Here is a 14,984-nt window from a genome sequence, read left to right as displayed (position 1 = left end):
ATAAGTAGATTATGTTTTACTGTAGCAAAGGCTCATGAACTTCAAAAATTATTGTACAAGCCTCTGATACTGATACTAGAATAGTTTTGCTGGCAAAGATATTTGAGAAAGAAATTTACTTGGTAGGTCCAGCAAATAAGACAAAAAACAAGAAAGACCTTAACTGTATCAACTTCACGCAGTTAGCACTGAAGTTGGGAGCATCATTATGTCTAATTCTACTAGCGACTCCTATTATTAGATAATTACAAGGCATGCAGACCAAAGTACTCTCTCCAGTGTTTACACTGGTTACTTCTTTTTTTATTAGGATCTTTACATATGCAAGGTGTTTTTCTTATAAACAATGAAATTTCCATCAGCTCTTCCTTCCCTCTGGCTCTCTTCCAAGTCTATTATGACCCAACAGATTTCCGATTGTAGCCCTGAAAAAATTTCGTCTATGGGCAGGAGCAGTCTTAGTTTTCCAGTTTTCTCTCGTTTCCTACTACTTATTTCTCGTTCAGCTACAGGCAAAGCGTGATACACATACAAACATCAACATAAAAATTTAAATTAACATTAACAATGATTTACAATAAAATTTTCAGGGTTTCCAGCCACAAAAGTGCTTGGTCACTTATCACATGTATGTCCATCAGATTTCCTCCCTTAAGTCCGTGTACGTCGCACTCAACTATATGCTGCATGGTTTGACTCTCTCCGCACTCACAATTGGGGTCCTGGGAGAAACCCCACTTTTTCAACAAATATTCGCACCGACCAACACCTGTCCGCAGACGATTTAGAGTTACCCACACTCTACGTTGGAGTTGGAAGCCTGGAACTCGTTGAGATGGGTCCTCAATAAGGAAACTGTTATTCACTTTACTTTCCTGCCATTGCTGTTTCCACAGGTTATCGATATCAATCTGTTGTTTGAGTTCTTTCCAGAAGGGATTTCTTGACATCAATCTGTCAGGGGGAGGAGGTAGGTCCCTGAACTTTTCTTTGTACCTCTGGATTGCTCTTTCACGTCTAATCGAGGGTGGTTCGATATTGGCAAGGACGGGCAGCCAAGGTTTCGGGGTGGGTCTTACTGTTCCTGTTATGAGCCTCATTGTCTCATTAAGTTGCACATCAATATATCTGACATGCCTACTGCGGGCCCAGACGGGTGCGCAATATTCCGCTACACTATACAGAAGTGCCAGTGCTGATGTGCGTAGAGTTTTAGTGGAACATCCCCAGGTTGTTCCTGCCAGTTTCATTATGATGTTGTTTCTTGTTTTCATTTTTTGGGCGACTTCGTACAGGTGGCTCTTATATGTGAGAGTGCGATCTAGCTTAACACCCAGATATTTTGGCGTTCTATCGTTTTTCAACAATTTACCTTTTATTTGCACTTTTAGCTCACGATTTGCATCTTTGTTACACAAGTGCATTATTGATGCCACGGATTTAGTCGGATTTACTTTGAGGTGCCAGTTGTCATAATATTGTTGTAGTCGTTCCAGATCCCTGTTTAAAATTTCTTCCAGTTCTTCGAAAGTGTTGGCGTGAGCCGCGATAGCGATGTCATCTGCATACATAAAAGAACGAGATTCCAGGTTTGGGATGTCCGCTATGTATAAATTGAAAAGGCATGGAGCCAGCACAGACCCTTGGGGGAGACCATTTTGTAGTGTCCTGTAGCTGCTTGTTTTCCCATTCAGAGATACCTTGAATCTCCTGTTTATCAACATATTTCTGACTAGATCTATGATCTTCTTGCATTTCACGACTTTTGGCAGTTTATACAGTATCTCTTTTGCCCATACGGTGTCGTATGCTGAGGTGAGATCTAATAATACCATGCCCGTTTTCTTTTTGTTTTGGTAACCTCTTTCAATGAAAGTGGTTAGGGCGAGTACTTGGTCGCAACAGTCTCTTCCTTTTCGAAAACCGCCTTGCTCTGGGGGAAGAGCAGTTTCTATTTTACTTTCTTTTCTGCCTAGGATGACTCTTTCAAACAGCTTGTAAGTGGTGCACAATAAAGATATCGGTCTATAATCTTTAGCATTCTCTCCTGTTTTCCCTGGTTTCTGGATGGCTATGACTTGTGCGTTTTTCCATTGCTTTGGTAACCGGCTGGTATCTATGATATTAGAGAAAACAGAAGACAGCCATACTCTTCCCTTTGGCCCGAGGTTCTTCAAGAATTCTGGAAGAAGGCCGTCACAGCCAGCTGCTTTACCAGGTGACATTTTCTTTAGTGCTATATTTATCTCTTCTTGTGTTACCCAGTTCGCTAAACCTGCTTCCTCCTCGCTTGCATCTAGCTCTTCGTTCATCAGTTGGTGCAGTTCTTTTTTCTTCGAGGCGGAGGTATGGATTCTGGATGTTTGTAGTATAGAAGAGCATATCTTGTTAGGGGTCATTTTATTATTGATGTTCCGTCCCTTGAATTGTGCTCCGCCAAGTTTCCTCAGTAGACTCCAGCTCTTCTGTCAGGAGTGCGTAAAGTCCATTTGTTCCATCCGCTTTTGCCATCTCTGTTTGCGTTCCTCGTCCATAGCTCTTATGAGCTGTTCTCCTAGTTTTGGATTCTCTGTTTTGTTATATTCATCGAGTAGTTGTTCGCACTCCTTTGTCCAGCATGGGATGTATTCTTTCCGCGCTCCTCTTGGTATTGAGTTATGTGCCGCTTTGATAATTAACTTCGTAAATCTGTCGTAATTTTCTGGAATTGGGGGAATTCTGTTTACATTATTTTCAATGGTATCTTTAAACTTAACCCAGTTAGCCTTCCTGAGGTTCCAGCGGGCTATAGGGGGGCTCTTTATTACTGGTATTTGGATCCCAAGGTCTATAATAACTGGTCTGTGTTGGCTCCGAGGAATACGGCTCAGTACAGTTCTCTTGGACGGAAGTGCTATTCCAGTTTCTCCAGATGAGACAAAACAAAGATCGGGCGTTGATGTTGTGCCCCACGCTCCTGAACAGAAGGTTGGGGTATCTTTTGCATCGTATATTAATGTATAATTATTTATATCTGCCCAGTCTTCCAGCATGAGTCCTTCTTTGTCGCAAGACTGATAGCCCCATCTGGGGTGGTGGGAGTTAAAATCACCAATTATGACTGCAGGGTGTTGTGGGTTAGGTAAAACAGGTTGTTCCCATTTTTCTGAAGGTGGCTTGTACACGTTATACACAGTCATATCGTTTAGTTTGATTCCCACGGCAAATTCGTGGTGCATAGTTTCCTCAATATTATCAACCAGTTCTTTCTTGATCAGTGTTGCAATACCGTGTTTATTATGGGCTTTATAGCCCACAATTTCATAGCCTGGTATTAGAAGTCTCGAGATATTTTCTTCTGATAGATGTGTTTCCCGCAAGGTCAGCACATCAATTTTTTCTTCTGTTAGTAATTTTGTGAGGATGTCTCCTTTTGTCCTCGTGTATCCTTCTATGTTAACTTGGCATATACGTATTCGTCCACGCACTTGGCTCCGGGGGGAAACCAAGGCATTTGTCTCGCTCTCTTGCGTAACTTCGCCTGTGAGGGCCGGGAGGTATTACTACGTCCGGCCGCCGTTTGGTGGTGACATTTGCTTCTCGTGTCGCAGCTCGTTCTGAGCATTTCGATTTTCTTCTCGCAATGCGATCGTTGTGCGGCACGATACTGGGGGGGTAGGCCACGTCGAGGCTGTCACCATCTACCCCTACTACTGTCGACTGTTGAGAAGAATTCAGTCAGCAGGAATGCGTCTGTGACTGTAATGACACAGGCCAGATGGAATAGTATGCACTAGTGTAAAAAAATTTCGATTATTGAATCAACTTAGTATCTGTGGCTGATAGAAATTAGAGTGACATAAACATACTAAATCGTCTAACCCCTTCAGTGCATTTGTGCTTACAAAGAAATATTCGTCAGATTTTCCATTGGAGTGTACATGGTACTACACATGTGACTATTGCGAGGAGCGTTTCATTGTGATACAACTTTCGTGTTATTGAGAAGTAACATCGCCGCTGGTAGGATTTTTTCGTCTGTTTATTGCTTTCGGTGAGGCTGTAATGTCTGCATGAACGTTTTATTAGAATTTTCTGCGTTGGGACTGCTACTAATAAAAGATGAAAGAGACATTGAAAGCATAAATGGCGAACAACGGAAAATAATAAGCCTGGCAACGAGCTTTGTAAAATATAACGGATAAGTTCGAGAAATTAGCCAGAGAGAAATTCCAAAAATGTATGATGAGAGTGGGGTATGGCCGCAGGGCCTTCCTGATGGGCCACGTCCATCGACAAAGGACCTGCCAGCAGCAGACAATAGTAGTGTTTTTACCATTTGTAGAGAGCAAGCGGCGGGCCCCAAGACTGTTCTACAACATGATTCGGTTTAATGGAGGCTTTTTTATACAGGATGAAAGATAGCTGGATTGAAATACATCGTAATTAAATACTAATTCAACGTTTCACAGAATGACAATCCAGACATATCAGTGTGCTTATGAGGCGCATTTATTAAGACCTTCATGTTATAAATGTAGGAAAACCATTGAAGTTAGTGGAAATCAGTTAACAAATATAGTTGCAGTATTGACTACAAGTTAATAACTTCGCGCGATCCTTAGAAACGAAGCAGTGGATGATAGCTCATGACTCTAGCTACCATCCCTGGAAGTCATACATTGATATATATCTTATACATTGATTTATTGCAATTTATATCTTTTTACTGTGTAGATGTGTCAGATCATAGTATCCATCTCAGATACATAGTATATGAAAGTAGTGTGGCGTGTCACATGTCTAGTCATACATGACCATGTTACATTCATTTTATTATGTTTTAATACATACTCTTTGTAATTTGTATAAGCTCATATGTGCTAGAATATGTTCTATCAAGTATGTCTATGATTTTATATGTTGCAGTTAGCGTTGGTTCTCTTATATGTAACCCATATATCTTAGCTATAACATAGTTAGTAAGCAAATTAGAGTCAAATTTATATACCTTCTAGTAAATAATGGTGTTTGGTGTTTTAATTTGGCGCGGGCGTTGAGGTTCTCGGACAAGCCGATTCATGGAGCGGCTTTTTGGTAGCAAGGTGTAATTTCCGACAAAGGTAATTCAAACGCTTCTGGAGATGTAATATGGTGAGACAATTTTTCTTGAGATGGGATAAAGGGAAGAGTTGGAGTCGAGACAGTGGAGAGGAGCTGTCTACTGTGCTTTCCTCTTACTTTAAGAATATGCATTGTTAGGAGAGAGATCCTGTTTCATCAAATACAAGGATTTTTACTGTTTGGTGTACCATCGCTAACACTGGGACATCTTCCTGTTGGTTGCAAAGCCCATTGATATCACTATTTGGGTGTTGATTATTCACATCTGGGTCCAGTGAGCATCCACCCCAACTAGTTTACCTCCATAATTTTCTCCCATTAACCAGTTTCTTTCTAAATCATCTACTTGGTCCAAATAATAAACCTTGTACACAACTGAGGCTTCTACAGAGATTCATGGCGTATGTAAAATATGCTAGCGGCAAGACACAATCAGTGCCTTCTCTGTGCGATAGCAATGCAGGTACTGTAGAAGACGGTGTTGCCAAAGCTGAGTTACGAAGCACAGCCTTCCGAAATGCCTTCACAGAAGAAGACGAAGTAAATATTCCAGAATTCGAATCAAGAACAGCTGCCACCATGAGTAACGTTGGAGTAAATATCCTCGGAGTAGTGAAGCAACTTGATTCACTTAATAATAGCAAGTCTTCTGGTCCAGACCATATACCAATTAGGTTTCTTTCAGAATATGCTGATGCAATAGCTCCATACTTAACAATCATACACAACGATTCCCTCTATGAAAGATCCATACCCAAATACTCCAAAGTGGCACAGCTTACATCAATATTCAAGAAAGGTGGTAGGAGTAATCCACTTAATTACAGGCCCATATCATTAACGTCGATATGCACCAGGATTTTGGAACATATATTGTGTTCGAACATTATGAATTACCTCGAAAAAAACGGTGTATTGATACACAGTCAACATGTATTTAGAAAACATCGTTCTTGTGAAACACAACTAGCGTTGAGTGCTATTGACAAGGGATTTCACATTAATTCAGTATTTCTGAATTTCTGGACGGCTTTATACACTGTACCACACAAGCGGCTTGTAGTGAAATGGCGTGCTTATGAAATATCGTCTCAGTGATGTGACTGGATTCGTGATTTCCTGTCAGAGAGGTCACAGTTCGTAGTAATTGACAGAAAGTTACAGAGTAAAAAAAAGTGATTTCTGGCATTTCCCAAGACAATGTTACATATCCTTTGCCGTTCCTTATCTATATAAACATTTGGGAGACAATCTGAGCAGACGTCTTACGTTGTTTGCAGATGCCCCTGTCGTTTATCAACTAATAAAGTCATCAGAAGATCAAAACAAATTGCAAAACGATTTAGAAAAGATATCTGAATGGTGCGAAAATTGGCAGATGACCCTAATTGCGATAAGTGTGTGGTCATCCACATGAGTGCTAAAAGAAATCCGTTAAACTTCGGTTACACGATAAATCAGTCAAATATAAAGGCCATAAATTCGACTACATATCTAGGAATTACAATTACCAATAACTTAAATTGGAAGGATACATAGAAAATGTTGTGGGGAAGGCTAACTTAAGACTGCGTTTTCTGGGCAGGACACTTGGAAAATATAACAGATCTATTAAGGAGTCTGCCTACACTACACTTGTCCGTCCTGTTTTAGAATACTGATGCATGGTGTGGGATCTTTACCAGACAGAATTGATGGAGTACATCGAAAAAGTTCAATGAAAGGAAGCACGTTTTGTATTATCGCAAAATAGGGGAGAGAGTGTAACTGATTTAGGATGGACATCATTAAGACAAAGGCCTTTTTTTGTTGTAGTGTAATTTCTCACGAAATTCCATTTACCAACTTCCTCCTCAGAATGCGAAAATAATTTGGTGACCCCGACCTACATAGGGAGAATCGATCATCGTGATAAAATAAGGGAAATCAGAGCTCGTACAGAAAGATATAGGTGTTCATTCTTTCCGCTCGCTATACGAGATTGGAACAATAGAGTATTGTGAAGGTGGTTCGATGAACCCTCTGCCAGACTCCTACATGTGATTTGCAGAGTATCGATGTTGATGTAGATGTGGATGTAGCACGTTTTCCCTTACTGAAAATGATAATCGACTCAGTAAAATAAGTACGAGCTGCTTGGAACTTAAATTAACATCCAAACATTTAGCTGAAATCACATTCTCTCAAACGACGATCTAAATCAAAGATATTTACTACTGTATTTTCCGGGATCTAGAATATACTGTACTTAACATACTTTGTATACCCTCTGACCGAAATCGGTGTTTGAAGACTGGCTGAAAATCATCAAGTCTTGTGTAACTGAATAGGATCATAAATCCTCTCTATGCTGCATCACTCCTTAAATTACCAATAAGAAATCTAATGTTCCTTTCATCTGACCATACTGACTGGAATATACCTGAAATGATTTCAATAATATAACACGATACAGATCCTAAGTGGGATGGTAACGAGAAAAGTTAGGTAATTTTTGTTCCTGAACCACTGAAACACTTCCCTTCCAGACAGCAACTGCATTTAAATCTTGTTCTTTAACTTTATTAAATTGTTTGCCTACCCATTGTTTAGTCTGACATTCAAGTTTATCTAAGGAAGCTACGTCAGTCTCCACTATCTTTATTCTTTCCTTGAGTTCTGATTACTCTGAGTCTTTTTAAAATAAGTATCTACACGTGACATCCACCCATTAGATTATATTCCACACTAATTTTCTATTTTGTCCACCTGCTCAGTCACTTCAGATCTTGCCGAGTGAAATTACTAGATAGCTTTTCAGTTACGATAGATTGACTTTCATGTGCTGCCTCACACGAACATTTTAATTCAGAAGTTTCATTCCTAACTGAGCAGATGATTTCAGCCTGTTGTTTCTTTAATTCGGCTGTGGAGGTATTAGGTTCAATGCTTAAATATGTGTCTGTTTATGAGCTACTGATAAAGCTTCCGCGATTCCGTCTGTGAATTTTATGAAGTTATCATGGCACTTTTTTTATACTTGAAGCTTACTCGTTTCAATTTCGTGTTGTAATTGGCTAGTTTCAGCCCTAAATTCCGTTCTTCAGAAGTTAGTTTCATACTTTATATATCTTTCGTAATACACGCCTCAAATTGTAAATCTTCTTTTTTTCTCTATAATTGCACTCTAATTTCTCTCCTGATTTAGTAGTATTAGAATCGAGTTTTTCTTTTAGCTTTCTAAGACTAGCTCTGACTTCTGAGCTGAAGTCTCTGCTGCTAGAATTTTATGTATCATTAAAATCCCATTTGCTCAACTTTATTTCTTTGAACAACCCTCCGTATCCACCATGGAGCTTTCTCCTCTCCCCAATTAGTGCCTCTCCTACTAGATTCCTTCTCCATAGTTCCCAAAGAATCTTTGTCCCTTTCACCTTTATCACTTCCGCTATCTGCAACTCTCGATCTACCAAACAAATTAGGCAATCATTTCGTTGTCATCTCTCCCTTCCACGTTTCCCACATCTTATTGTTAAAGAAATGTCTCTAAACACATGTTAATATACGTATTCTGCCGCGTTAGTCAGTCACGTGCAGGAACACACCGCATTGTGGTCGGGAACCCGCAACAAGCAGAGATTTTGACTGCATCCCTTAGGCTACGAAGCTACACCATGTGATGTCGGACGAGCTCCTGTGTGTGACTGAGGATGAAGACTGTCCGTTGTGGTGCTGTCCGTGTCACGTGTTAGCACCTCTCCCGATGTGAGGTGGGGGCAGAAGAGACCGCCCTCCTTGTAGGCTAACACGCAAGGGACACCGCAATAAAACTTTTCTACCGGTGCAGTAAAGCAAGTGAGCTAGGGCGCTCACAGCCCACTCCAAGAACACAAGTCACAACGCCCATGTCTGCCTCGAAGTATGTGCAGTCAAGCCCCAGACTCCTGTCTGTCCAGATGACGTAGTACACGTAAAATCCTGAAGCGCCGCAGACGATGCAGTGAGAGACGAGCTGAGCATCACCCTAACTTCTCACGTAGAGCTTGAAGTCTCCGCACCGCCACAGATTACACAAATCGTCCACTAAATCTCAAAGTAAAATTAAAGATCCACTAACACCCAGTAATAGCTTGACAGAACGACAAAGAAAATCATCCACCATAGCCGGATCATCAAACATATGTAATTCAAAAAATGGTTCACATGGCTGTAAGCACTAAGGGACTAACATCTGAGGTCAGCAGTCCCCTAGACTTAGAACTACTTAAACCTAACTAATCTAAGGACATCACACACTTCCATGGCCGACTCAGGATTTTAACCTGCGACCGTAGCAGCAGCGCGGTTCCGGACTGAAGCACCTAGAACCTCTCGGTCACAGCGGCCGGCTATGTAATTCAAACGACTAGTTTTGAAGTAACACTTTTACCATCTTCAGGTCCCCTATAAACCACAAGAGTACTTTCGTTCCTCGGCCTCTATGATAAAACGTTGTACGACAGGACCAGTCAAGGCATGCCAAACATCACGTGTGCTGGTCGTGGGCAGCCAAAAGCCCGGCCTGTCACTTGATTTTGCTCGGTCCTTCTCGGAAGTACATGGAACAGAGCGACATTTCATTTAGCATTGCGGTGCGGCATTTTTCGTTCGACGCAACTTTCTGGGTTAGAAAGAATCGTCCTGTCGGTGCTATTTGACCTTCGCTATTCATTCACAGGTTCAGGCAGTCTAGTGATCTATCGTCGCAATCTTTTAAAATGGATGGGAATAACAGAAGAGACCGTATCTGCTACGAAACGACATTACAATAAGATGCAGAATCAATTTAAAATTATTGGTTTACTAATGGCTGTACTTTTCAGCAATTGTAGTGCTTTTTTTTTTAGGATTACAGATACGTAGACGTGATTCAGCTTCTGTAACTTGTCAATCAGTTTTTAAAATAATCACATACAATATGTACATTTGTGAACATACCATGGCGTTATGCCTGCATGTAGAAGATATTGAAATCTTCTAAACCAATGCTGAAGATCACAAATTAACTTATCGCAATCGGTAAAACATATTAAAATTTAATTGCAACCGATGACTGAATTTTATCCTGAAAACAGAATTTAAAGATTTATTTGACAATGAAAGAGGAAAAAATTACAACGATTGACAGATTAAGTTCGTTGTCCTGTACATCAAAAGGCACTTCATGCTAAATTTGATGGCGTGTAGAAATAGGCAGTACTAGTAATAAAATTTTTGTGGTCCCACGCATAGTTGCAACTGCATTCAGTGGAACTGAACGAAGAGTATGGAGACTTCATATATTACTGCAAAGAACGTTGGTTAAGGCAAGGGGTGTTTTTTTATTTAAAATTCGCTCGTGTTGAACTTATGAAAGAAAATGGGGTTCAGGAACGATAATTAGACCATTCGGGATGGGCTGCACACTTTGAATTTTAAGTGGACTGACCACAGTAAGACACTGCAACTTCTTTCTGAATTGATAGGGATGCATTTGAAAAGAAAATTCCTTTGTAGAAGGGACACGTTCTGATAAAGAGGGTCAAGTTCCCTAAACTCACTGGCGCTAAAAAAAAAAAAAAAGTTGGTATCTGAATAATTCCTTGTGACTTGGAAAGAATTACAAAGACAGTTCTGTAAAGATTTTGAGGATACTGTAAATGTTACATATGTTTCCAAGGTATGTTCGAGAGGGTTTGCCACTTCAGTTGAAAGCCACCCTGTGCTTGTGTACATCTAAGTGGGTGACATGCAAGGTTATTCCAGCTTTAATGACAAATCTTTTTCCGTTAAAACTGTCCAGGACCTCTAAGTTGCGTTCCTGAGGTAAACTTTCCAAGTTTCCATAACGAGACTGCAAAAGTGCTACAGCATTTCGATCGACATATTTGTGTGAGAAACCTTTGTTTGATTATGAGACTAAATGTCATGATTACGTGGCAACTTGAAGGCAAAACCTTGTGAAATTGTTCACGACTGTCCGTACACCGACAACCTGGACCAGATAAAACATATGTTTTCATAGTGCTAAAAATAATTAAATATCACTGCAAACTTTGTTTGTGATCTATGTTGGTGAGAAATGTGAAATATAAAACCAAGTAGTAAGCATTGCGACTGCCCTGCCATTTAAATGCGGAGCGTTTGCAATTTCACCCTCCTCGGGCTCAGCCAGCGTGGCTTGGCGTTGGGGGCAACGCGAGGTAAGGTTTAGCGCTTTGACAGTTGGGCATGGGTACGGTTAGTGAGCCGAAATCTTGGTCGCCCTTGTTGTAGACCATACACTCCTGAGGTATGCAGTCCACTACAACAAGTATTATATTGATTCTGCGATACATGGGCCAAGGAACGAAACTATTCTTTTGGTTTATTGTCGACTTCAAGATGGAGTAAGTGTTTCGCCCAAAGTAGTCGTTTGAAACAAATTTCCTTTTTGATACGGCTGTGGTGGTTCGTTTTCTTTAGTTATACCATTAGCAGCTGTTCCATGTCGACGAGAACGATGGACTTCCACCAAGGGTGACAATTCTGTTATGTGTTGGGGCTGGAAACAATGGGCTTAATTAACAACTGTTCTACCTCCTGTTCCTGAGAACCCAGTTGATAATATAGTACTGAGTCAGGTACATCACCATCAAAAAGGGCTAACACACAAAATTCCAGATTATGCGCAACAAATAATTTTTTAAAGTCTGTATGTGGCCCTAAGTGATCATGTGACTGCATAAAAAATACGTTTCCTACAATTATCGATGATACAATTCCTACAATTATCGACGATCAAGAGTCAAAGAGTATGTATCTTTTTCAAGGACTAAATAATTTTCTCTAAACAAATATTTGTGATCAGTAACTATTGTGGCATTTACAAAATTTTAAATAGAACTCCAGTGGCCAATCGGTTGTTAAGACCAATCAGTCATCCCATCACAGCTCAGGCGTGAACATTAGAAGACCTGCAGTATCTTAACCCTTTCTTGTCTCAACTACCAAAAACAATTTTTTTCAGTTTTTTATGGAAAAAAAGAAGTAAATAGTAACAAGATAACACTGAAAATTTTTCAAAATTTTTATTTCGTTGTTTTCACTATATTGTAAAGGTGGCACTTTTAAGTACCTTTGGCACTCTGATGGCTTGCTGAGCTACACTTCTCCGTATAGCACATATTGAAATTAACGAAACAAAATGAGATAGAATGTACAAAGGCTATAGATTAATGATTATCAGGAAGGTAATTATGCAGTTCAAAACGTAATTCAGTAAAGTAAATTTTCTTTTTTGTGCAGCAAAGAAATTAATGTGTGTGGTCTAGTTTGAAACTTTCTTGTACTACGTACGTAACATCTTCCCTTGTTAGCTGCGAAAGTGAGAAAGTTAACTTCATTATTTCCTAATGTTACACGCTTTTGGATTAAGTATTCCAATTTCTTCCTTTTGTTTTATGTATTACTGTCTGTCAGAACTTGCCTTGCATCTCTTGGACCGATGTGCTTTAAATTTGTTTGAACCATCGCGCCTTGAGCAATATTCCTCCTGAACTCTAGCAGTGGAATCATTCCATGCAGTGCACAGTATAGTACATAAGATTTTACAGATTCTATTTCCATCATACCCTGGAAAAGGCAATGCCACCACTTTTTGGATTTTCTTCTCACCACATAATCTGATATAGATCTGTCAGCATGGTCCACATTTCTCATATTACAGTTATAGTACTTCACTACAAGCGGGTATATTATATCTTTTTTTGTGCCATCCTTCCACTTTCTGGATACAAAACTTACTTCTAAACTATGGTAACTGGAAGTAAGATACACAAATTTGTTACTTTCCTACAAACATACGTCAGTTCTGAAAGATGACCCTTTGTTAGAAAAGTCACGTCTTTATTTCCTTAGAATGTGAAAAGCCTCATGTAAAATCTGGATTTTGCTCCTCATTGTGTCACAAGCGAAAGTTATCTATACTTTTAGTGTTTTAGGCAGGCCTATGGAAATAAAAATGTTATCGAAGCACAAACTCTTGTTTTCGCCCAAAATCTACTTTGATAAACCTAAAATTATCCTCTCTCCTAATGCATTATTATCAGATACCCTCTCTAGATCTTCATTTATCCCTTTGCAAATATCAAAGGAAGTAATGTAGCCTTTCTGGTCGCTAATACACCACAATTTCCAACGGTATTTCACTAGCTTCATTACGTTGTATTGTTTCATCACAGAAGATGGTATTTACCTGTCAAGAAAACATTTACAAAAATGATTATCGTGCTTGCGCTAAAATAAGTCTTGACCTGTATGCATGTGGATCAATGAAGCTAACAACATACAAAGAAAAAAATCAAACGAATCAACAAATTACGCTTGTGTATCAGTATACGAAATATGCACACATGGTCAGACAGTATTCTGAAATGGAACACGGTTTCCTGTTTATTTCGTAAATAAAACCTACCGATTTAACAAAAGAGGTGCTTGAGAAGAGAACAGTAATTAACCTACATAGAATCAACGTTGGTAAACTCGAAAAATAAAAACATTGGCAAGACAATATATACATGAAATATGTTCTCTCGGAAGCCGCTCTTCAACTGTGACCAAAGGTTACACAGAAATACTCCTCGAACAGAAGCACAACAAGACGCTGAAGTGTTGCCAGCTCGAGAGAAACATGTACTTAAACTTTCCATCAGCCCAAGATGTAGGATACATGAATATAATGGGATTGACCTAGAACAGAAAGTGGTGGTACTTAAAGTACCAACAGGAAACAAAAGTTTAAAGGCGAACACTGAGACATTGCATCATGTTTTCCCGCTACAGTAATCTTTAACATTTTTTTTAAATGCAGAACAGAAGTTGGTACACTGATGGAATAAACTGTTCAAAAACAGATTTTCCTCTTCACTCCTGTCACGGAATACGTTCCAGTAATTGAATTTTTAATAAATGAATGCTTAAAACTTGTTTATGGCTTACACCGTCTAACAATGTCGCATAATAACTCTTAAGTTAAACAAAATGACAAATATACATCATTAAATGCGCAGGGCTCACTGGAGTGTTTGTTGGTATTTTCATACAAACGAGAGACAGTAGGATATTAACAAACCAAATGACAGTATAAAATCATCTATGTAAATTTTTATTATACTTCATAATTTTTTTCTGTTCTGCACTGTAGATCTAGTGATTGAAACTACAATAAACACAAAATAAGGCAGCAATTATCTGACGATAGGAATCGTATGTCCAGTAACGCAACTGATTTACAGTTATTGAACATTCTGTTATCAAAGAATACGAGTGTCAAGTGACTCATACTCGAGTTCATTCCATGAAGATACTTATTACCACTCATCAATAATATCAAGAGTAATCTCATATAATAGTAAGAATCGCTGCAGTAATTTACTCTTTAATAATTACGAAGAGGTCTTTTGGTTACGATTCTCATACTAGAAAGAAGTCATCTAAGAGAAGCGGATTTATTATTCAAACAGTATCACTCAGAGTTCACCACAACGGTTATTAGGTATGCTGTTTATTGAACATTAGGCTTCCACGACAGAAGGAAGAATTTGATATTAGAGGAATTCGGTAACGGATATTTGCCAGCATTGATGAACTGAGCCCATTATCGCCTGACCCATTAACGAAAGACTGGTATGTGAACCCCGACAAGAGTGTCCACATAGCATCACGATTTATTGAACAAAGCAGCCTGTGTACGCTTCTTCTGACGCCACAAACTCCCCTTGCATCGTAGAATGTGTCACTTAATGATTCAGCAGATGATAGCGACTTGTCTTAAGTAGTCAACGTTTGTAAAGTGTTTCTCTACAGGTTTAGGTCAAAATATTAGTTCCTTCCTTCATTCTAGT

Source organism: Schistocerca piceifrons, chromosome 3, assembly GCF_021461385.2.
Source record: "Schistocerca piceifrons isolate TAMUIC-IGC-003096 chromosome 3, iqSchPice1.1, whole genome shotgun sequence".
Classification (NCBI taxonomy): Eukaryota; Metazoa; Arthropoda; class Insecta; order Orthoptera; family Acrididae; genus Schistocerca; species Schistocerca piceifrons.
Note: the sequence above shows the minus strand (reverse complement) of the source record.